This window comes from Cucurbita maxima, unplaced genomic scaffold (genome assembly GCF_002738345.1).
Source record: "Cucurbita maxima cultivar Rimu unplaced genomic scaffold, Cmax_1.0 Cma_Scf00068, whole genome shotgun sequence".
In the NCBI taxonomy this organism is placed as follows: domain Eukaryota; kingdom Viridiplantae; phylum Streptophyta; class Magnoliopsida; order Cucurbitales; family Cucurbitaceae; genus Cucurbita; species Cucurbita maxima.
The window spans coordinates 450996-476163 of record NW_019272084.1 but is presented as its reverse complement, the minus strand read 5'-3'; the positions used below and the strand labels follow the sequence as shown (position 1 = coordinate 476163).

The 25168-nt window shown below is 33.5% G+C and overlaps 2 pseudogenes; one reads left to right on the top strand and one right to left on the bottom strand.

Moving 5' to 3' along the window:
• Window positions 1-1730: 1730 nt before the first annotated feature.
• Window positions 1731-25020, top strand: LOC111472223 (annotated as a pseudogene).
• LOC111472206 lies at window positions 10334-17966 on the bottom strand (annotated as a pseudogene).
• Window positions 25021-25168: the final 148 nt, after the last annotated feature.

The window sequence follows — 25168 nt, the reverse complement described above, 5'->3', positions numbered from 1 at the left end:
ATAAAAGTTCTTAGTAGATCGGAAGATATATCATAGTGCCGAGATCGTTTGGAAACACTTCGAGAGAGCTAAAGTCAGCCTCATCCTACATTGCTTAGTTCGTTAAGAGTTAGTTGATAAAGACGTCAACCAATTGAGTGGAGGAGAATATCACAATCAAGCTTGTCAAAGGTTTGTTACTTGTAGTCGCATTCTGGATGTCACCGTCATGTTTATTCAAGGCGTATTGTCTGCAGTCTCATGCTTGTTTGAGACCCCTTTTACTTGTTTTCTTGTAGTTAGGTCTTTATCATTTCTATTATGTCAATTTGAAAGTGTATGACCGTTCACCAAAATCATGTTTGTACCTACCAGGACCAAAATGCCTCAAAATATATTATAGAAGGATGTGACAAGTTTTCAATTTTTCCTACCCGAGTTATATGTATGTCCTAATAGTTGCTTAAGGCACCCAACCTTTCTATTCATAAGATATCTCTCTCTCATCCCTCACTTATTTTACCTTTTCATGGATCTCTCTCCCTTCATCCCTCGTATATTTGTTGGCTCTACACCAATTAGATTTTAGTTCATTAATTTTTAACGGATCAAGTTTAGTTTACAAACTTTCAACTACTTCGGAGTGTGGTCAATGATTTTTACAAAAATAAAAGTTATAAAACGAGATCATAGTGATAATTGGATTCAATTTAATCAATCGAGATGTCTGTTATAGTGATACAAATCTATCATTGGTAGACTTTAAGACTTCAAAAAATGTAACATTTATAAATTATTTCTTTGTGTGATGCATTTGTAAATTTATTGGATAGTTACAAATACGACAAACAATTCTGCCTCTCATTATTTGTGACATCTTTGCAAATAAAAAGCCACCAACTTTCTATTACATCACTAACCACGACATGATAAAAAAGATTGAAAGTATTAGGAAATTGTTATTTTTATTATAATAGAGAATCACTATAGAAGCCTTATCTAAAAATATAAATATCTAAAAGTATTAGGAAATTGTTATTATTATAGTAGGAGGTTGAAAAGCCAATGAAATAGATATTGTTACATTGCATAGTTGTGTAAGTGACCCAAACAATTAATTAAACATCCATTTTTTTTGAAAATAATCAGTTGGAAAAATTAGGTTTTTTTTTAGTTAAAATCTTCCCATCCTTTTTAAGTTAAAACAAAAATAAAATCATAGAAACTTTTTTTTAAAAATGAGAGACCGGTCAATTATTAAAATGCTAATTAGTGTCTTGTCTTAAAAGATAGACTTAAATTTAAAAATTAAATTTACCTTCCTGACCTACATAATTAAAAATTGTTAAACCATATAAAAACAATAAGGGTTAAATAGAACAAGAATAATTAAAAATTGTTAAACCATATAAAAACTATAATGGTTAAATAGAACAAGAATAAAATAGTACTAGAGGCAGATAAGTTAAAATTAGAGTTGGAAGGATAAGCATTGACTTATAAATATCACTCCACACCTCTCCTATTTTCCTATCACTTGCTTACTTTCTCTCTCTCTCATGCTTATGAGGAACACTTGTATCATTAAGTTTTCTTTGTCTCTTCTTGTAATCTTACATGTTTTTCTTTCCTTTCTACTTTTGTTTTTTAACCATGCCTCAACTACTGAATTAACATTAAATATTGTTACTCTTGGAGCTAAGCCTGATGAAAAGACCGATGCCTCGCATGTGCTTCAAATGACATGAGCTATGGCTTGTGACTCATCTGAACCAACCACTATTTACGTTCCCGAGGGTATATACTTCGTTCGAAGTGTGAGATTTAATGGGTCTTGTAAGAACAATGCTTTACTGTTCTCATTGATGGAACTCTCGTGGCTTCCTCAGACATTCAAGTTTTAGCTAATTCTAGTTCTTGGATTTTGTTTAATCACATAAATGGGCTTTTCATTACTGCGGTATTATTGGTGGGCAAGGAACTCCCTTGTTGAATAGTAAACACTCAGGGAAGAGTTGCCCCATTGGAGCCTGGGTATGCAGAATTTGAGTTGGCTCCATATAAAAAAAATTTGAAAATTTTTCGTTAACTGAAAGTTGAATGAAAATGACCCGATTAATTACAATATTATTTTAAATTTTTACTAATTCTCACTTTTGATTGTTTTGAATTGATAGAGTCTTCAAATAAATGATGGAAAGAACGTGAACATCAATGGATTATCTTCAATTAACAGCCAATTGTTTAGCATTGTAATGAATCGGTGCCAAAACGTGCATATGACAAGGGTGAATGTCTTGGCTGCAGGTGATAGTCCAAACACTGATGGCATCCATGTGCAACAACCATCAGATGTGACCATCCTCAACTTGAACATTGGAAACGGTGACGATTGCATCTCCATCGGTCCAGGGACATCCAACATGTGGATGGAAAGTATTACATGTGGACCTGGACATGGAATCAGGTAACTAGAGATAGATTAGGATTAACATGTTTAGAAATGGTTTTTAAGGGGTTTAAATAAATTTGTCACATTAATTTTTAAAAGATAATCTAAACCTTAAATAAATTTGAATGATTAAAATATATTCTAAAGTTGTTTGAAAGGGGAGAAAAATGATTTAAATTATTTTAAAATTACTTTGGATAAAAACATTTATATAATATATTATGTTGCGAGTGAGGAAATAAAGGTCAGGAAACATTTGGTATTTTGTTGAATGTGTTTGTAGCATTGGGAGCTTAGGAATAAAGGCTGAGGAGGATGGAGTGCATAACGTTACCGTGAAATCATCTACATTCACGGGGACTCAGAATGGAGTAAGAATTAAGTCTTGGGGAAGACCAAGCAATGGATTCGCTACAAACATTAGACCCTTTAGATTATTCTTAAACATGATATTCTTGTATGTCAATCACATATGGGATAATATTAAATTTTAAATAAAATAATCAAAGTTATTATTAAAATTAAACAATTAATTACTTTAGGGCATAAATCTTAACACTCTCAATAACTTAGATATTCTGACATTTTCTCCACTATTTATGTTACCCTAGTTTATCTAAGTGGCCTAGATCATAGATGGTAGCATCATGGTATCTACTTATTCCAACACTTATTCTTAGCATGTATTTCCTTATAAGGAATTTGAGCAGGGTCGGTCTCAGTCAAGGCTCTACCTGCTCTACCATCTGGTATAGTAACACTTCAGGTTTAAGGGTCCATAATCTATCATCATGCCATAGACTCTAAGTTATTAGGTATGGTAACCAATTGTATCCTAATTAGTACATAAGATAGTAACTGACATATGCATATAATTCACAAGAAGTGAGATCATGCCTACTAACCTTACAACTTACATACCTTGTCAAGGCGAGGGGAGCTTAAGTCAAGCTACAGGCTATCACGGTCATGCTTGTCCAAGGCGTGTTGCCTACGGTCGTGTGTCAGATGTCCCAAACATGCTTGTTCATGATGTGTTGTCCAAAGCCGCATGACCATTCCAAATCCATTTACTTACTTTCAAGTTAGATAGAAATTTACTATTATTGTTGTGTTAGTAGGGGGGTGTATGACCTGTCAACAAAATCATGTCTACACCCGTCAGGGCTAAAATGCCTCAAAATGTACTATAAGGTATGTGACTAATCAACAATTNAAAAAAAAAAAAAAAAAAAAAAAAAAAAAAAAAAAAAAAAAAAAAAAAAAAAAAAAAAAAAAAAAAAAAAAAAAAAAAAATGCATTTCCTTTCTCACGATTTTTAAAACACTTTCTTCCAAACATGGCCTATGACTTATGATTTTCATACGAATGACTTGTTAACTGGGTTAGAATAAGTGTCACATAATCGCTATCCTGCGGCCACAATAGTGCGATTGTGATAAGTAGTATCAAAGCCAAGTTGGCTCCTTGAATTGTAGGACACAAACATGTCTGCTGCAAAAGAACTGGGCAAGTCTCAGACTAATCAGTTGGTAGAGATCAAAAATTAGTTACTCTACCTAAGTGAAGTTCCCGATGAATTGGGCTTTTAAAATCTCACATGAATTTTATTTTCGTTAAAGCTGACAGGATCAACGAGCTGGCAGGTCGCCTTGAGAAACTAATGTCCATGTATTAATGGTTAGGGTCAAGACCCTAAAAGACAATGCCACAACTGCTAGTGGCTCAAGCGTGAGGATAGCTCGACGGGCTCTGTTGCTTGGATGGAAGAACATATCGAGGGCTTAGAAAATACTCAAAAAGCGATCGTTCAGATTGTCTCAAAAATATCTAAAATTTTGAGAGTAGCTTTTGGAGTGGTTAGGGATGAAGTGGCGAATTTGAGCGCTAGACATGTCCTCACCATGAAAGAATTGGAGAATCAAACCCCCGTTTAAGTTGTAGTCCAATTCAACTAGATAAAGGTTCCGTAGCCCAAACCTTTTTATGTTGTTCGAGATGCCAAGGCTCTAGAGAACTTTATCTTTGACCTCGAATAGTACTTTCAAGCCAAAAATGTTGTAGCATACAAAGTGAAGGTTACATTGGCAAGAATTTATCTAGTCGATGATGCAAAGTTTTGGTGGAGATCCAAGTACATCGACATTCAAGATGGTCGATGTACTGTGGACACTTGGGAGAGCTTAATGCAAGAACTCCTCTCTTAGTTCTTCCTATAGAGTGTCGAGATAATCACAAGAAGAAAGTTTGATTTGATTACCCTGCACAGTAGATCCATCCTATAGGTGGGCATTGATATTTTCGATAGTCAGTGAAGCAAGCATGTACACCACAACCTTAGGTGACTACGTGGCCTGTGGGACGGGTTCGTCAGGTACCATACATGGATGATGAGCAGTCTAGTAATCACCATGTCTCATCATCCATGTTGTCCTCACCTATTAGAAAGAGTTCTTTGAGGTAGCCCCTAAATATCGGACACTAGTTATCGTTACGTATGCTCCCAAGTCTGTGAACACCAAGAGCCTTCCGCCTTCCACCTAGAGTAAAACCCGTGGTCACGTGTGTAAGGATTGAGACTCGATGACTCTAAACAAATGAGCAAAATATTCACAAAAATAAAACAAAAAAAATTTAAAGCATACTATACGAAATATTTATATTATTTCAAAATAAAAAGTTCACACAAAACTTATTAAGATACAACTTAATAGTTAAAATACAAAATAAGGAAGGAAAGCAAAATATTTAAAACAAAAAGGTGTGGAGGACAACAAGTGAAGCTTATCTATGGCACCTTCTCCAGAGTCCACTCCCGACCTTGACCAACTCCTTGTTTACGTGAAAAACATAGAAAACATGGAATGAGTACAAAGACTCAGTAAGTAGCCTACTTATAGGCTCTTAATCGTGTCCATAGGGTACCATACTCTTTCTTTTCTTGCTCTTGTTCTTCTTGTAAGTACTTAGGCTCTTTAGTTCTATTCTTGAATTGTTGATTCTTAGCATGATATATCTTGAGGAACTTGGTCATTAGATTCTGAAACCTTGATTCTAGTCTAAGGACCTTAGTATTAAGGATCTAGGTTATTGTTCTTAGAACTCAGATCTTGATCTATGTTCTAGTTCTTGATCATTGTCTTGTTCTTGGTTACTTTCTAGGTTCTTGTTCAATTTTTTGTTCGTTCTCTAAGACACTCTCCCTAGGATTTAAGGTACTAGTCATTAAACTAATAACCTGTGTCCAAGGCTTCATATGTTCCAAGCGACGTAGGCTACTTACTAAACCTGCATCTAAGGCTTGTCTTGTGATACAATATGACAACATATGCCCAAGGCTTCATGCATTTCAAGCCGTAAAGTCTGAATACCTATACTCGGGGCTTCTTACGTTTCAAGCATCGTAGTTTGAAGACCTACATCCAAGGCTTGTTATGTTCCAAACATACGTGGTGGGAGGTCATGGGTCACATTGGACATGATCAGGGTATTACCTAGCATTCTTTCATATCATAAAAACTTTAGGACATGGAGTGTGATACCTTATCTTGGTAGTTGTAGAGCTTGTGTGACACTTTCTTTGGGTTGACAATCATAAACATTTTTTTATGTATTTCTTATTATTCTTGAGGAATAATTGTATCTTGCATTCTGTAGCTTATGAATCCATCATAGTAAAAGACATAGTTATTCTAGCAAGTAATAGTCTTAATAAATTCTTTAGAGGGTTCTAAAAATGTCTAAGTCTTGAGATGTTTCCTTTAGGTGTTTGATCCTAACTTGGTTTACTTTCCAAACTTACTCTAATCAACTTAAAATTTTGAACATACCTTCATGTTTTTAGGATAAGGTCTTGTAAGAAGTAGCAAGTGATTTGGAGCATGTCTAAATTGTAAAATATAATAAGGAGTCTTAGGGACATTTTGGTCATTTTACCCCTAATTCTTAATTTAGCTACTTAATGTATTCTAATAACTTTCAAACGTCACAACATCCTCAAAAAGCATAAAATAAAAGGTTTAGTACAAAGTTTCATAGCATTTAGAGGTTATGTAGATCAATGAACTGAAGGTAGATTACCTTAGGGGTATTAGGATCATTTTACACAGTTACTTGGTTTAACTACTTATCCTTATCCAATAACCTCTAAATTTCATCTTAAGACACCATCATATGCTCAGTATTAAAAATTTGCAATGCTTAGTTATTTTAATGTTACTTACATTCCAAACAATTTGATCGATTTAAAGCCTTAACTTTCGGTTCTTGGTATTTTCTTTCATATTTGGCTTAAGTTTTATACTGAGATCCAAGCGATTCCTACAAGTATTTCCTAAGAATAGTCTAACATGACTACTTACCTTGTCATTGACGTTTGGGACCTCCGTTCTTGAGCTTCCCGTATTCGAATCACCTCAAATTTTCTTCCACAAATTCCTTATTGTGCTTGGATTTTGGAACCATAAACTATTTCATGAGAACTGGGTCTAGAAGAGAGTTAAAATTAAGAAAGATCGAGGGAAGGTCATGGTTTGGTCTTTGAACCAGCCACATCATTGTCTTCTTCCTCTAGACAGGAAGAAAATGTGTGTGACCAACCTTGTCATCGCTTGTTTCATCGCTTCCCTAGCTCCATTCACAGCGCTTCTTTCCTTCATTTCTTTATGAAACTAGGGTGTTACAAGAACAACCATATTAGGAAATAGTGTGTAAGACCTAAAAATAAGATAAAAGATGGGCAAGAAATAGTAGCGGGACTAACCATAAGCATAGCCTTGAAAGTAGTATGTGTGACGGACTTCGACATCATATTAGGAATGGATTGGTAAGCCAAAAACTATACCATTGTAGATTACCACAAGAAGGAAGTAGTATTTTTGCCACCAACCAAACCCAACTTTAAGTTTAAAGAAACTTGTACTGGAGTCACCCCAAAGATAGTGTCAATGATTAAAGCTAAATGTCAAGTACAATAAGAAGGGTGAGCTCTAGCTTGTGTAGCAGACGTAAAATGAAAAGAAAAGACGATAGATACGATACCAATAGTAAATGAATTTCTAAATGTCTTTCTAGAGGATTTACTAGGAGTTCCTCCTTTATGAGCCGTAGACTTGGGGATTGAACTCGAACTAGGAACTTTTTCCATCCCTAAAGCATCGTACAACATGGCCAAATGAGTTAATCCAAGAGTTTGAAAGTTCATTTTAGGGGTATATAATGTAATGACAACAACAATTAAAAAAAACTAAGCGTGATTGCTGGAGACTCGCGAGAATTCCAACGAGCACAGGAATTATCTTTCCCACCTCGACCACACCCTCCCCCGACTCCATGGCATGCCAAACATGAAGACAAATCGACCCTAAACCTTCCTAGAATGCAACCTACAACAAAATCTAAAAGGAAAACAAGATAAGGAGAGAGTTTGAAAGTTCTCCTGCAAGACAAAATTGAGGAGATCCGACGTCGAAACAACCAACCCACACCAGGAAAAGAACCACCGACAACTGCACTTACACGAAAGGTAAGCTTTTCACACTTTAGCAACATTGTGCTTCCTCGGAAATGATATTTGAGTTTTGGGTTCTGTGTATTATAGGAGTGAAACCTCATGGGAGTGAAGAGGAGGGGCCACAGAAGCATAAAAGGAAAAACAACAAGAAACAGACGTTGGAGCATAGTTTTCAGAGGAGAGAGAACTTTTTTTGTGTTTTCCGAAAAAGTCGGGTAAGGAAGATGAAGTCCGTGGACTTTAGGTCGAATCTGGATCGAGTAACATAACTAATAACTTATTATCCAACCATTTTTGCACTCCGCCTAGACCTACACTTGAGGCCCAAATTAGTAAATTGAGACCCACTTGCAACATCTCAGCCCACCTACAGCGTCCAAAGTTCCATGACCCATAAATCGCAAGCCCAACCTACGAACTGTGACCCGCACGCTTGCAGCAACCCGCGCATCTACCCAACTTGACTTGCACACGCGTCATTGCCCTGTTGCGCCACATGTCACACTTACAACAAAAATTCTCCTAGGCTTACACGGCTCAGCTCCACAACTCAAAATGTAGTCCCTCAGCTTGGTAAAGAAAAATAGCCTAGTTTCCACCGTTCTTACAATCTCGAAGCTGAATTTGATCTTGCTTAAGGCACTTAAGGTCGGGATGGATATTCTAATAGAAAATGACAACCTGTGACACTTAGAGGAATTTTGAGGGACGAGAAGCGAACATACTCAAATTTAGGGAAAATGTTAGCTAAGGCCAACCAAGTAAGTGACCCTACCATCGATTTAATTATAATTATATGATGAATGATGACACATGCCCGTGACTTCCAACGTATCATATGCTCGTATATGCAAACTGTTATGAACTAATGTGTGTATGAGTTGATAAGTGAATATTATGTTGTATGTGATGAATTGATATGTTTATGATATGATATGATTGAAGGCATGCTTGGGTTATGTTATGTGATTGTTATGATATATGATATGTGCATGATATGAATTGATACGTTTAAAGGCATGACAAGTTTATGATATGAAAAATGTGCAACATGAACTATATATGATATGACTAACATGCAAATGACAAATTGGCATAATGTACAACTCCGATATACGCATGAAAATTTTGATGAAAATGTTATGATATGAAGAGAACGCTAGAGGGGTTGTCATGCATGATAATGAAAAGGAAACATGTTAGGGCCTCATGCATTATTGTGTGTTCATACACTAGGAGATACCTCTTCTCCTTGTACGATGGTATGGATGTGTATGCTACGAGACAGGAAAATGATCATTATATTTACCAAAATGGTGTTATTACGGTCGCTATTCTTAACGGGTGTTCGACATCAACAGCTACCAGAGAATGCTTGCTCGAGTAGAAAGGGGCCTAGGAGGTGTGCGGATCGACTAATGAGCCCATACTCACATGTGTGGAGCATGTGTAGAAATTAAGCACACATCCAATTGTCCGCTTAAAAATAGTCTCTCTAGGAAAATAGACTGATATGATAGATCTCACTCATGATCTGTATGTACTTGCATTTAACCCCGATAGGGGGGGTCGCTTATTGAGTATTTGTTAAAACACTCAAACCACATCCTGTATGGCTGACAACGACATCGCAACTCGAGACAATGACACATGGATTTATTCTTAGACTTAGGCTAGGATAGAATGTTTTTAATTTAAATGTTTATTTATTCTTATTTAGTCTTTCATTGTGTCGTTTTAAAGATATTTTCAAACAGAAAATCCATGGCAGTGTTTTAAGATGAAAATTATGTTTTATAAAAGCTTAAATTAAATGAAGTATATTTGCATTCAATGTTCATGACATGTATACAACAGCGACTCTAGATTAAAAAGAAAATTTAGGGTCATTATAGCGTCGTTATGAAGACCATAGAACTGAAGCTAGGGTAGTTTCATTTATGTTTAAATTGTAGTCCTTAGGGGTTAGATCATAGCGTTTTTGTTACTTTGAACTTATTTTTATTTCTTTTGTGCTATTTCATTGATGTTTACTTTTCGTTGAAATGAATTTTATGAACATTTAAATCCATGACATCATTTAAGTTCATGACTACTGACGATGACATCGTAAGTCGAGACAATAACATATGCATAAGACATGTATATTTATTCTAGACATAGATTAGAATAAAATGTTTTTATCCTTAATTTTTATTTATTTTATTTAGAAATTTGTTAGGTTGTTTTATTCTTTTTTAAATTACAATATTACCTTTTTTACAAAATTATTGGATATTTTGGTACTAATTATTTTATTCAATAGTTTATTATTATTATATTATACGTTCTACATAGAAGAAATGTGGAACATTTGGATCTCAAAGTCGAAGAAATTCAATACGGTGAATGCAATTCTTCAAAGGAGTTTGAATGCTGAAGCTATTTCTTCATATGGATTGTTGAAAGTTGCCACATTACCCGCCCTTGAAAACACAATCTGCAATAAAGTTTATATAATTTTAATTTAAATATAACATCAAGATTATGACTTCAATTGCATATTTAGTCTGATATATATAATTACCGGTCCATGTACAGCTGACAACGATATCGCAAGTAAAGATTATGACACATGCATATGACAATTGTATTTAAATTCTTAGACATTTGGTTACAATAGAGCATTGTCACTTTTAATATCTATTTTCTTTTATCTAATATTTCTAAGTTTATGAAATTGTTTTATGAAAATGTTGGCAAATATTTATGCATGAAAAGCTACGTCGTACATACTGTAGCGACTTTAGATCCCTAGAAAACTAGGGTTGTTACAATTCTTAACATTAACTTGATATCTTATGTAAAAATATGATTACCTGATAATCTTCAAGAGTTCTTGATTTAAACCCAGCAGCGCAATAATCAAAATAGTATTTCCCAAGTTCGTATGAAACCTTGATCAAACCCGAGTTGAAGTATTTTGCTGAAACAAAATATAAATTAGATTTCGATTCGAAATCATTTATTATGATAATGGTTTCTTACCTTTGATTGTTCAAAATCATTTATTATAATAATGGTTTCTTACCTTTGATTGTTCAAGAAATTCTTTCTCCAACACCTCAATGTTTGATAGTAATGAATTCCAATATTTTCCAAGTGCTCCACACGGTATCCAAAGGACTTTTTTCATTATTTGTTAATAATTATTGTTGAAAATGAAGAACATAAATTAACTATTTACCAAACCCTTGATGCAGAAGCCATGGCCGTTGTTATTCTACTTAATGATGGAAGGCATCCTCCTTGAAATATATATTCTTTTATAAAACCAGCACTTATCCGATACTCTTTATAAGATTCGTCTGGCACTGATATGAACTAATGCAAAAAAAAAAAAAAAAAAATAATAATAATAATAATTATAAATAAAGAGTAATTAAAAGAATTAATTATAAGTAAAAAATAAAAAAAAAATTAATTAAACCTGTAGAACAAGAAGACCATTGTCCTCTAACACTGATTCACAAGAACCAAAAAAATCTTCCATGAATTCGTGGCCAACCGCTTCTATCATCTCACTGCCAAAAAAATAAATAAATAGTTAGGTTAACATTAAGATGTTTTTAAATAGATTCACCCATCTAATAAATCACGGTTGGTTTGGTGAATAACACATGTGGCACTATGGATGGTTCAACGTGTCAAACGGGTGAAGATGACACATTGCGCTAGATCCGACATGCATTCGCAAACTAATGCGCAGTTCAACTCGTGTACCAAGATGCAACTCGATTCAACATCAAGACTTGAATGTCCGAGAAATTAGAACCCTAATTTTACTTGAATTAGAACCTACCAAAGAAATTAGAAACTTTGGGGCCCCTAACAAGTGGAAAAGCTAGTTTGGGAAGGCACACTTCACCAAGTAAGAAACCACACCAAATTTAGATAAATAATACTTGTAGGCATCGAAAGAACGTGCTAGCATGAGATCATTCATTAACTCAGGTGGTTATAAAATGCATGTTAAGGACTAAAATGCACTATATGAATGTTATGGTAAAATTACTGTTATGTCCCTAGGTGGAGATTTTCGAGTAGCATGCTATTTTATGTAATTTATAAGCTAAAAAATAGAATAAGCATGACTAGAATACGAATTGGGCAATATGGATGAATATGTTATGTATGATGTTAGAAATTACTAAAATGTGATTATGACGGGATTTGTGATGAAAGTTGTTTTATATGTATTTCGTTGTGTTAGAAAGGAGGACAGACTATTAAAATTTTTGCTCTGGGTGATTGATAGATGTTATCTCCTTGTTGAGCTTGCTTGATTATATGTTTGTATATATATTTGCATGGTCAAGTATGTTCTAGCTCTAAGAGTTTGACTGTATGTTCTCCCTATAGAGTATGTTTGTCTGCACAAAGTTAAGGCTAGATGATAACATAGGTTAGTACGCCACCAATGCACTTAGCACCTTACGATTGTGAGTGACGGTCAGAGGGTATACATTCTAGTGCTCCTAGACTAAGAAAGACTCGAAGAGTTAGAATAGAGCAGCCTGGAGTAATAAGTTTACGTTAAGCCACCTATGTGCCTTGGAAATCCAATAGACCTCCTCAACTCCCAGATATGACTAAGGTGAAGTTTAAATTATGGATTACATTCTTAGGTGATTGATAGGAATATCTCCCTATCGAAGCATCCATGAAAGAAGTCAATTAAGATTAGAACGTTACAGCTAGCGCGATTTACTTATTGACCCAAGTCAATACATTTCTAGTAGATCTTGCACTTCAGGATTGTGAGAGATTAGAGGTTTAGACTTGTGTGCACATAGAGATTAGTTTAGTCCAAGGAGCTAACCTCGAACGTCCTGAAAATGAGAGATGTGATTTAAACTTTCTAGATACCTCTAAGAACCTAGTAGACCTCTACGACAACCATGAATGACAAAAGTAGTCTCATAGCCTGATAGCAGTAGTATAGTGTGTGAGGACCTCCACTTCCCTCTTGACTCTGGTACAGTACCGTTGAGTTAGCCATGAGGTTGGTTAGGAATGTGTGACTCAATGGTTTGTTGGATTACTCTACACGCATCCTGTTGTCGGGTGTTGATCATGCGGGTAATTAGTAGTTACCCTGCATGAAGGATTCGTCCTATGGGAGAGCTTTGATCATGCAGATAACCAATGGAGCGGCACGTATTGGGTGTAGTGCCCCCTAACCCTGGGCAACTAAATGACTTGTGGGATTGATTCGGCAACTAAATGACTTGTGGGATTGACGAGTAGGCTAGCACTCATCATGTTGTTCCCACCTAATATGAAGTCTATGAAGGTAGTGCCTCATATTCGGATACCGGTTACCACTTTTTAGGCTAAGCTACCTATCCAAGACTCTACACAATAAGAGCAATACACTTGTTGCCTAGAGTTTACCATGGTCACTTGCTAAATCATGGATGTGATGAAAGCTTACAAATAGATTGCTTACTCGGTACATTTACATATTCATACCCTTTTCCCTCTCTTTTCGGGTGTTCACTAGTTTTCGGTTGAGGTGAAGGAGCATTCGAAAGCTGTGTGGTCAGAGAGGGGATCGTTCTGTGGTGTCGGTTTGTTTTCATTTTTTTTTTCAATGGTATCTCAAACCCATTTTTCTCTTTTATAATAAATTTAAAGAACACCTTCTTATAATTAGATTTTCTTTTGTATTTTACTTTTTTTTCTCACATTCTTCTTTTTAGTTTTGATCGAGTTTCAAAATCCCAAAATTTGGGTTGTGACAATCCTCTACTTATTCAACTTTTTTTTTTTTTTTAATTCATGAATCTATCGAACAAGAAGTTAAAAGTTTAATGTCTTATTTGATGCAAAACTAAAAGTTTAGTGTAAAGTTTTCATTTTCAAATTTAAGGACATTAAGCTAGATTCAAAGTTCATGAATCTAAAAAGTTTTGTGATCTATTAGATACATACTAAATCTATAATTTAATCAAATAATTATTATGTTATAGTACTAATTCATGCATATTATGACTAATAGCTTTATTTCATTTGAAAACTCACCACGATAGGATCCTATCATATTTAGTTGTACTTGATAATTCTCGATAGTCGCCAAGAAGAAACTCAATATGATCCTACAAGAAGGTTGGATCAAAATGATTAGTAATGAAACCAAGTAATAGTGTAAAATGACTATAATGCCCCTAACATAACTTACCTTTTATTCATTACCCAACCGATCTCCTAATATCGTGAAACTTTATATGAAGCCTTATTTTACAATGTGAAAGAATTATATAAAGTTTTAGAACTATTGATCACGGTTGGGGTTCGAACTAAGTTTAAAGGTGGTAAAATGACCAAAATGTCCCTAACGTTCATTTAAAATATTTCAAGGTCCAAATACCCTCCTAATGATCCAGTATTTTAATTAAGGTCTATATACAACTACATGAAGGGTTATGTTATATTTCAAGATGTTTGGACAAGTTTAAAATCTAAAGAAGTTAGGGGTATAAGTTATGGCTTAAGAGAAATACAGAAGTGCCTCTAATGGTTAACCAAGATTTATGGAGGCCTAGAAGTTTAATATGACTTAAGCTCACTTTAGGATAGTGAATATGACTTAAGCTCAATAAATGTTACCAAGTATTATGATTAGGGGGTGTCATAAGCTTCATGCTATGCTTCGGTTAGCCCTTGATTTTTAAGTAACCAGATACTACCTTAATTCAATAGGAGCTCAAGGTTAGCACTTGATTATTAAGTAATAAGGATGCTGCTTCATGATAAGCTTTATCTCTTGATTCTTAAGTAACGAAGAAACTACCTAACTCAAACAACAATCGAAAGAAGTAAAATAGGCACATAAGAAAGAGATATTACCTGAAGGCCAAGATCTTGAACCCTTTTTTGGGCATATTTCAATTGTTGTTTGGACAAAGTAATGCCGGTACAGTGACATCCAGTTTGCTTAACTATTTCAATAGCTAAAGTTCCCCAACCACACCCAATATCCAAAACCTTATGCTTTTTGTTGATTCGTGCCTATTAAGAAGTAAGGATTAGGTAACGTAAAATATATTTAGTTGTGTAATAATTAATAATCACCTTCTTAATAAGAATAGAGATTTTCCTCAATTGTGCAATCCTCAAATCTTCATCTTCCCTCTTTGTCAAGAAAACAATGCAAATCATCATATAGATTATGAGATTTTTAATAAATAAAAGTACATCATTGTATCATCTAAGAAGAGAGAGAAAAGTTCATTGCTCTATACAACCAAATAAATTATTCAATAAAAGAGAATAATTTGATACAAATGGTATTAAGATAGAATAATTAGAAATGTTATTGGATATTGAGAGTATATTAATAATTAAATGGTAAGGTTGATAGGGTGATTTGTTCTATAATTCTTCACCTCAAGATTCAAAATCTATAATTTTAAAGAGATTTAACCCGTTTAATTTTTGAAGTTTCTATAATTAAGTTACCAAACGAAAAGAAATGTTCACTTTATTTAGTAATATGGGTAGGAGCTATAAATTCTTGTAAACTTTTTTTAACCATAATTTTATATCTTTGGATCACTTCTAGTCTCACAATTTATTTACTCAAACGCTACAATCTCATACTTATTTGAGTTATCTTATATTTCTTTTGTTTGTTATTTTTCACTGTTATTCTAATTATCTTTTGATTGAATACGAATAAGATTGAAGAGATATCATCAATCTAAAGACGAAAAGAAAAAGACTAAGAAACTGATGCATCCATATACTACCAAGTCGTAATGACGAGAAATATTTTTACGAGCTTGTGCAATGGTGTTCTTTCTTAAAGTATGCTGAAAGAAATACTTTGTAGATGCTATAGTTGCCGTAAATAGTGGAGGAGACCACCATCCCCTACAAAAAGTAGATCACTATTACTGACATTAAAAAATTATCAGTTCAATGTTATTATTGTTGTCCTAAAATAATTTTTATGTTCGTGTTTAACAAGTCTTTAAACTTTAAAAATATTGAATAAGAATATAAGTTATTTATTGGGTAGCTTTCAATGTGAACTTTAATAAATTTTCTAGTTTATAGATCCATTAAATATAAAATCAAAGTTTCAAGAAATTGTTATTAATTAAAAGATTAAATGTTTAAAGACTTATTATGAGCTTATAAACTTAACTTAACAAGTCACTCACTTTAAGAGAATTGTTAGTAGACTTGATAGAATAAGTTAGGGAACAACTATAGGAAAATTGGTAGTAGATAGACAAGTTTTATGCTTTAACGAGAAAGATCGTCTGTCAGTGGTTCTTAACTTGAGGAGAAAGTTTAGGAAGCTGGTTAGTACTTCACAATAATAACAAAGAGAAATGAAAGTTAAGTGCTTGAGGTTCCTTGTTTCAAAACATCTCTCCCCTCACATTGTTCTTTTTGCTATCTTTATTTGATGTATTTCGATCGTTTAAACACTTGTTAAATTTATTGAATATATTAGAAACACAAAAATGTAAATTCAAGAACCTATTAAAAACTTTTAATGTGAGATCCACATCGGTTGGAGAGGAAAACAAAACATTTCCTATATGGGTGTGAAAACTTCTCCCTAGTAGACACGTTTCAAAACCATGAAACTAACGGCGATATATAACCGGGCTAAAACAGACAATATTTGTTAATGGTGGTCATGGGCCATTACAAATAGTATTAGACCAAGATACTGGGCGGTATGCCAGCGAAGACGCTGGACCCCAAGGGGGTGGATAGGATACCCATATACATTTTTTTTTATAAAGGAGTGAAAACCTCTCCCTAACAAATAAATTTTAAAACGGTGAGCCTAACGACGATATGTAACAGGACGATACATAACACGTTAAAACTGATAATATCTATCAATGGTGGGGTCTTACAATTAAGCTCCTTCAAAAATGAAACTCGTAATTAAAATGTCTTATAATTCATATTTACCTTCTCGTATTAGAAGAATTTGTATCCTTATTAGCAATGAGAAGATGCAAAATTAGAAGGTAAGCATGAACGAGGACGATCATTAAGAACCTTAATTAGGATTAGGAAGAAATGAAGTAATTAAGCTCACCAAAATAAGGTTAAGAAGACCTTCTTCTTTATCCATTAATGAAAATTCTCCATTGATATATGCATCCGCAAGTCCTAAGTCAGCTTCTCTCATAATCTTCCAAAATAAATTATATTTTATCCTTTTCTTTCAACAATTTTTTTTTTAAAATTAATAAAATAAATAAATAATTAAATTACCTTCCAATAAAATGAGGGCTGTGAACTTTAAGAACAACCTTTCGGAGGAAGCTGTTAGTTATTGTTCCCTCAAAGGTAAATATTTCCCCCCATCTTCCATTATACTGTCATCAAATTTATTATAACCAATATGAGTTCTCATTAAGAACGAAACAAATGAATATAGTATTGTGTTGGCTCACATTAACGATTCAGTCGATATGTATCGAACAAGAAATCTTGTAACGAAAAGGCGTGCTCCTTTTACTGTTAGAGACGATATCGTGTGTTTTGGATTGTTTAAAAGACTGAACGTTGCCATGCTACTTGCCTGCATTCAAGGTTTTTGTGTCTAAAATTAAATCAAATTATTCAAAATCTACCAAACAGAAATAAGGAATAGATTGGCACCATTCTTAAAATTACTTAAAATTACATTCTTGAGTCAAAACAATGTTTTTGTTTTTTTGTTTTTTGTTTTTAGACGTTGACTCTTCTATCTTAGTTCTATTTTCACCTTTTTATAAAAAATGTTTCTAAAATTCATCTTTGAAGGTGTTACCTGAAGTAGTTAACGAAAAGCTTTTATTTCTCAAAAGTTGAAATTAAAAAGTGGAAAAAAAAAACCCATTAATATGAATGTTACCAAATGAATATAAATATGTTATGAAATGAAAATATGACGACAAAAATAAAATAAAAGTCATGTTTGAAAGTGAAAGCAAGAAGGGTTACCTTGATATGATCCACAAAATCAATGTTATCTTCTCTTCTCTTCGATGCTATCATACTCATTTATAGTCGGAGGTTCCACAATAAATATAATTGTATACTAATAAATGTAAGAGAGAAACTACGACATCTAATCAAAGGCCAACCTAAAGGCCGACCTAGAGCTAAGAGGACATGAATTTATATAAGTTTAGAAGTTTCTTGTGAGAGATCTCATATCGATTGAAGAGAGAAATGATTGTCAGTGAGGATGCTGAACCCTGAAGAAGGGTGGATTGTGAGACCTTACATCGATTGGAGAGATAAACGAAGTATTTTCTATAAGGTTGTGAAAATCTATCCCAACAGACGTGTTATAAAAATCTTGTAGAAGCTCGAAAGTGAAAGCCCAAAAAGGACAATATTAGCAGTGTGCTTGAATTGTTACAAATTGTTACAAATAGTATAAGAGCCAAAAACCAAGCGGTATGTCAGTGAGGACACTGGGCCCAAAAGGGGAGAGTACTGTGAGAAATCTCACATCGATTGGAGAGAGGAATGAGTGCGAGCAAGAACATTGAGCCGTGAAGGAAGTCGATTGTAAGATCCCACGTCGGTTGGAAAGGGAAACGAAATGATTGCCAACAAGGACTCTGAGCTCTGAATGGGTGGATTGTGAAATCCCACCTCCATTAGAGAGAAAACCGAATCATTTTTTATAAGAGAGTGTCTAATTGATATTATTGGACATTTTTGAAATAATGTATCCATCTGCTACAAAATTTGTTTAACCCTGGCATAAATGTATTGATGTATAATATTTAGATTAGTTAATCTTAATTATAAAATTATTATAAATATTTATATAATTATAAACAAAAGAATGAAACTTATATACGAATCTAAGTTTTTAAAAATGGGTTTATCAGTTAATTGTTAGATTATTTTAACTCTTTTCTTAAATGATTAAATTACTATCACAATTTAATAATTCAGGTTCATAATTATAATAAATGGAATGTTTAAAAGTATTTTGGAAAGTGAAATTACTAATGAAATTGAAAAATAATGAGATAAGGGAGAATCAGACTCAAAGAGATGGAATCAAGGAACCTAGAGACGTGAATCTATGCCAAGGCTGCCAAACCGCCCTAGGGACCTAAAAGACCACCACGACAACCCTAGTACATAAAGGTATCCACCTAGGCCGATTGTAGACAGTAAAGTTTATGAAGATTCCACTTCCCTTTCCATTCCAGTACGATACTGTTGAGTTAGGTGTGCGGTTGGATAGGAACATGCTACTTGATAGTTCACTTGGAATCCTCTGCAGGGTGAGTGGGTGTTGATCTTACGGGTAGTCAAGGAAGCTAACACATACGGGGTGGCACCCCTAATTTTAGGTGACTACATGGCTTGTGAGACGAGTTCCTTAAATACCTCCCATGGATGATGAGCAGGCTAGCACTCACCATGTTGTCCCTACCTATTAGAGAGAGTTTTGTGAGGTATCACCTTAACCTTGGAAACCGGTTACCACTGCGTAGTCTCCCAAGTCTATGAACAACAATAGATCTCCACCTAGAGTAAAATCCGTGATCACAAGCTAGGTCTAAGATGTGATGAGAGCCTATAGATAAATTGCTTACTAGATATATTTATTTACTCACCCTTTTTCCCTTTTAGTTTTTAGGTGTTAGCAAGCTACTGGTCTATTTTTTCATTCTTTGTATTACATTTTATAATTCTATCCCAAATCCATTTCCCCTTTGTAATAAATTTAAACAATATTAAAGGTATTTATTTTGTATTTTTATTGTGATATTGTTTCACTAATTTGATTTTGATTTTACTTCATTTTATTATTTTGTTTTATTTTTTATTTATTTTTGCTTTTATCTTTTTAGCCTCCATTCATGTTGATATGAACCAAGAGACATCACTCATACAATATACTCTAAATTACTCTAAATTGTAATCTACCCAAAATTTATAACATGAAACTTCATTCTTCTTCGATGTGGCATGAATTGAAATATTTTTTGATAATTTCAACCATATTTGCAAAACTGAAAATTCGAATTGTGACACCTTGGATTTTTTATACAAGGAATAATATTAAATTATAAATAAAATAATTGTTAAATAATAATTTACAAGACTAGCTGGAGGATGAGACTATGAATCCTCCTAAAAGAGAGGTAGATATTCATGACAAACTTCATGAACAAAAAAAGCTACAAATAAAGGCCCTCGTTTGCTTCATATCCAAGGTGGCCTATCGAGAATCTGAATACCCACAAAGGGTGACTCTCCATGTCATCCAAGTCAAAGCGTCAAAAACCCATACATTGGGGACCTTGAAGTACTATTTGCTTTCCAAAAGAGAGTGGGAGAGACAAAAGAGCCAATAGAATGATGTCTTATGTACATTGAGGTCTTATCCATAGATTTGCCAAGAGTAGAATGATCAATTCTAGAGTCATCCACAACTTCATGATAGAGAACAAAGAGAAACGCTTGAACACTCTCAAGCATCAAGACACTGGGACGATAAAACTGTCAATTTTGTAATTTTGTAGCCTTACCTATCTCAAAAGTTGCAAAGAGAACTTCGATCAAGTTGGAGACTTGGATTGAGCAAACTGATTTTATGATAATCAAGATGAAGGATTTCAATGTCATGTTGCGAATAGATTTTTTTCTTAAAGGTAAGGTAATTTTCATGCCCCAAACAAAATGCTTTGTGGTTATGAGGTCAAACCACACCATCATTCAGATCCATACCCGATAACCAAAAGGGTGAAGATGATATCGATGCTATAATTGAGACTCAATCTTTCCTATTATGAACCCACGCTCATCATCATTCCCATTATTGAAGAGGAGGGCTCCAGTGAGCAAATTCAAATAAAAACCTCACAAGTCACAACAGGAAAACATCACAATATATGGCTTCTCCACCTAGAGTGATAGATCTAAAATTGATTTAGTATTAGGGACGAGATCCTCTATTACAAATATGTGTCGTATGCCTTAATCGGAGCTAGTTGAATCTCATAAATAGTTAAATGACTTGTTGAATGTCAAATTTTTTAGTGATCACTCGAATGCTGGGGAGAGATCCAAGCGAATACATCCACCGAAAGGTGGAGACAAATCTCCAAAGGAACTAGTGTCTAATCGGGAAAAAAACATCCAAACGAATGAATAGAATAACTGGTCGGAAACACAAGCTGCAAAAAGTTTGGAAGTGAAGACAAAGTTCTAATCAAGTTTAGATCCGATCAACTTCGATTCCAAAGCAATAAAAATTAGTAGTTGATGCAAAAATACTATACACCAGTCAAAGTCATGTAGAAGGTTTGGAAGGCATCATATAGGAACCAATTGCTCCCATGGATGAGGACTAGTTATTTATCCACGTCATAAACTTGAAATGTATCCCAATCAAGAAGACACCAATAACAATGCGGCAACACGACCTCTTGCCATGATGAAGAATCCCATTACGAAGGAAGTAGAAGAGAGTTTGGTTAAATGATACGACACACCAACGAATCAAGAAAAGACTTATAAAATTTCTTGGTAGATCAGAAGAGATATCACAATGCTGAGATCGGGTGGAAACACTTCGAGAGGGCTAAAGTCAGCCTCATTCTACATTGCTTAGTTCGTGAAGAGTTAGTTGATAAAGATGTCAACCAATTGAGTGGAGGAGAATATCACAAGCATGCTTGTCAAATGTCTGTTACCTATAGTCGCATTCTAGATGTCACTATCATGTTTGTCCAAGGTGTGTTGTCAGTGACCTCATGCTCGTTCCAATCTCTTTTACTTGTTTTTACGGAGTTAGGTCTTTATCATTTCTATTATGTCAATTCGAAGGTGTATGACCGTTCACTAAAATCATGTTTATACGTACCAGGATCAAAATGCCTCAAAACTTACTGTAGGGGGATGTGACAAGTTTTCAATTCTTCCTATCCTTGTTATATACAAGTCCTAATAGTTGCTTAAGGCACCCAATCTTTCTATTTAGAAGATATCTCTCTCATCCCTCACTTATTTTACCTTTTCATGGATCTCTCCATCCATCCCCAGTAGATTTGTTGGCTCTACACCAATTAGATTTTAGTTCATTCATTTTAAAAAATTTACAAACTTTCAATTACTTGTGCTTCAATGATTTTACAAAATTAAGTGATAAAAGGAAAGAACCTATCAGAGTGATAATTGGGTTCAATTTAATCAAAGGAGAAAAGAGATGTCTATCATATTGATACAAATCTATCACCAAAGGACCATAAAAAAAAAGTCTATAAATGATAAAAAAAATTTGTTGATAGATATAAAAACGGCATATTATTGATATACTCTATCATTGATAGACTTTAAGACTTTGAAAAATGTAACATTTGTAAATTATTTCTTTGTGTGATGCATTTGTAAATTTATTGGATAGTTACAAATATGATAAACAATTCTGCCTCTCATTATTTGTGACATCTTTGCAAATAAAAAGTCACCAACTTTCTATTACATCACTAACAACGATATGATAAAAAAATATATAATAGCATTTTGTTCTATTGTATAGTTCTTTAGGTGACCTAAACAAATAATTAAACATCCATTTTTAGAAAATAATTTGTTGGAAAAATTAGGTTTTTTTAGTTAAAATCTTCCCATCCCTTTTTAAGTTAGAACAAAAATAAAATAATATTGACAAAGAATTTTTTTTTAATTTAATAATTTTAAAAATGAGAGATCAATCATTAAAATGTTAATCCGTGTCTTATCTTATGAGATAGACTTAAATTTAAAAATTAAATTTACCTACATGACATAAATAATTAAAAATGGTTAAATCATATAAAAACAATAATGATTAAATAGAATAAGAATAAAATAGTACATGAGACAAATAATTAAAATTATAGTTAGAAGGTAAGCATTAACCTATAAATATCACTCCACACCTCTTCTATTATCCTCTTCTATTATCCTATTCTATTATCCTATCACTTGCTTCCTTTTTTTCTCTCTCATGCTTATCATGAACTCTTGTATCATTAAGTTTTCTTTCTCTCTTCTTGTAATCTTACATGTTTTTTTTCCCTTCTCCTTTTGTTTTTTAACCATGCCTCAGCTGCTGAATTAACATTCAATATTGTTACTCTCGGAGCTAAGCCCGATGAAAAGACTGATGCCTCGCCTGTGCTTCAAACGGCATGGGCTAAGGCCTGTGACTCATCTAAACTGACCACTATTTACGTTCCCGAGGATATATTCTTCATTCAAAGTGCGAGATTTAATGGGCCTTGTAAGAACAATGCTATTACTGTTCTCATTGATGGAACTCTTGTGGCTTCCTCGGACATTCAAGTTTTAGCTGAATCTAGTTCTTGGATTTTGTTTAATCATATAAATGGGCTTTCCATTACTGGCGGTCTTATTGATGGACAAGGAACTGCCTTATGGAATTGCAAACACTCAGGGAAGAGTTGTCCCATTGGAGCTAAGGTATGGAGAATTTGAGTTTGCTCCATATAAAAAAAAAATTGATTTTTTTTTTATCCCAAAGTTGAAAGAAAATAGAATGGATTAATCACAATATTATTTTAAATTTTTACTAATTCTGGCTTTCAGTTGTTTTAATTGATAGAGTCTTCAAATAAATGATGGAAAGAAGTGAGCATTAATGGATTATCTTCAATTAACAGCCAATTGTTCAACATTATAATGAATCGGTGCCAAAATGTGCATATGACAGGTGTGAATGTCTTTTCTGCAGGCGATAGTCCAAACACTGATGGCATCCATTGCAACAATCATCAGATGTGACCATCCTCAACTCGAACATTAGAAATGGTGACGACTGGTCTCCATCGGTCTAGGGACATTTAACATGTGGATGGAAAGTATTACATGTGGACCTAGACATGGAATCAGGTAACTAGAGATAGATTAGGATGAGCATGTTTAAAAATGTTTTTTAAAGAGTTTAAATAAATTTGTCACATTAATTTTTAGAAGATAATCGAAACGTTAAATTAAATTTGAATGATTAAAATATATTCTAAAGTTATTTTGAACGTGAGAAAAATGATTGAAATTATTTTAAAATTATTTTGGATAAAAATAGTTATATAATATATTAAGTTAGAGTGAGGAAATTAAAACTCATGAAACATTTGATATTTTGTTGAATGTGTTTGTAGCATTGGGAGCTTAAGGATGGAGGCTTAGGAGGATGGAGTGCATAACATTACATTGAAATCATCTACATTCACGGGGACTCAAAATGGAGTAAGGAAAGACCAAGCAATGGATTCGCTACAAAAGTTCATTTTCAACACATTGTTATTGATAATGTGAAAAACTCAATCATAATTGATCAAAATTATTGTCCACGTTTCAAAGATTGTCCGGGTCAAGAGTATTTTCCTCATTAATCTCATACATGTTAAATTTTTTATAATTAAGCTTAAATTGAATGAACACAACATAAGTTTTTTTATTTTATAAATAATTAATTTATTTTATCTTTGTTTGAAATTTGTTTGGGTTTAAGATGGATACTAAATTATTAGTATTATTTTTTTTTTTTTTTTTTGTACATTAAATTACTTTTATAGGTAATTAATTAGGGATGCTATTATTCTACGATGTCTTAAAATGGTATGAAGCTTTTATGATTTTATTTTTTAATTTATCCAAAATATCTAATATCATTAGAGATAATTGTTCTAACTTATATATACTATCTAGAAAATTTAAGACTATGGTCGATTTATATCTTATTATTGAATTACTAGTTTATATTTGGTTTTATAATATAACTTAGGATTCTGAAGTTAAAGTTAATGAAGTAACATACGAAGACATCAAGGGAACTTCGGCCACTGAAATAGCGATCAGTTTTGATTGTAGCCCAACAAATCATTGCACTGGATTAAGCTTGATAGACATAAAGCTAACTTACTAGAATCACATCGCTAAAGCTTTATGTAAAAATGTTGAAGGAATTACATGTGGTGTGGTTGAACCTTCTAGTTGCTTAGCATCGGCAAACCTTATCCATATACTATAAACCCTTTAGGTTATTCTTAAACATGATCCTCTTGTATGTGAATCACATATGGGATAATATTAAATTTTAAATAAAATAATCAAAGTTATTATTAAAATTAAACAATTAATTACGAGGCTTTAGGGCATAATCTTAACACTCTCGACCA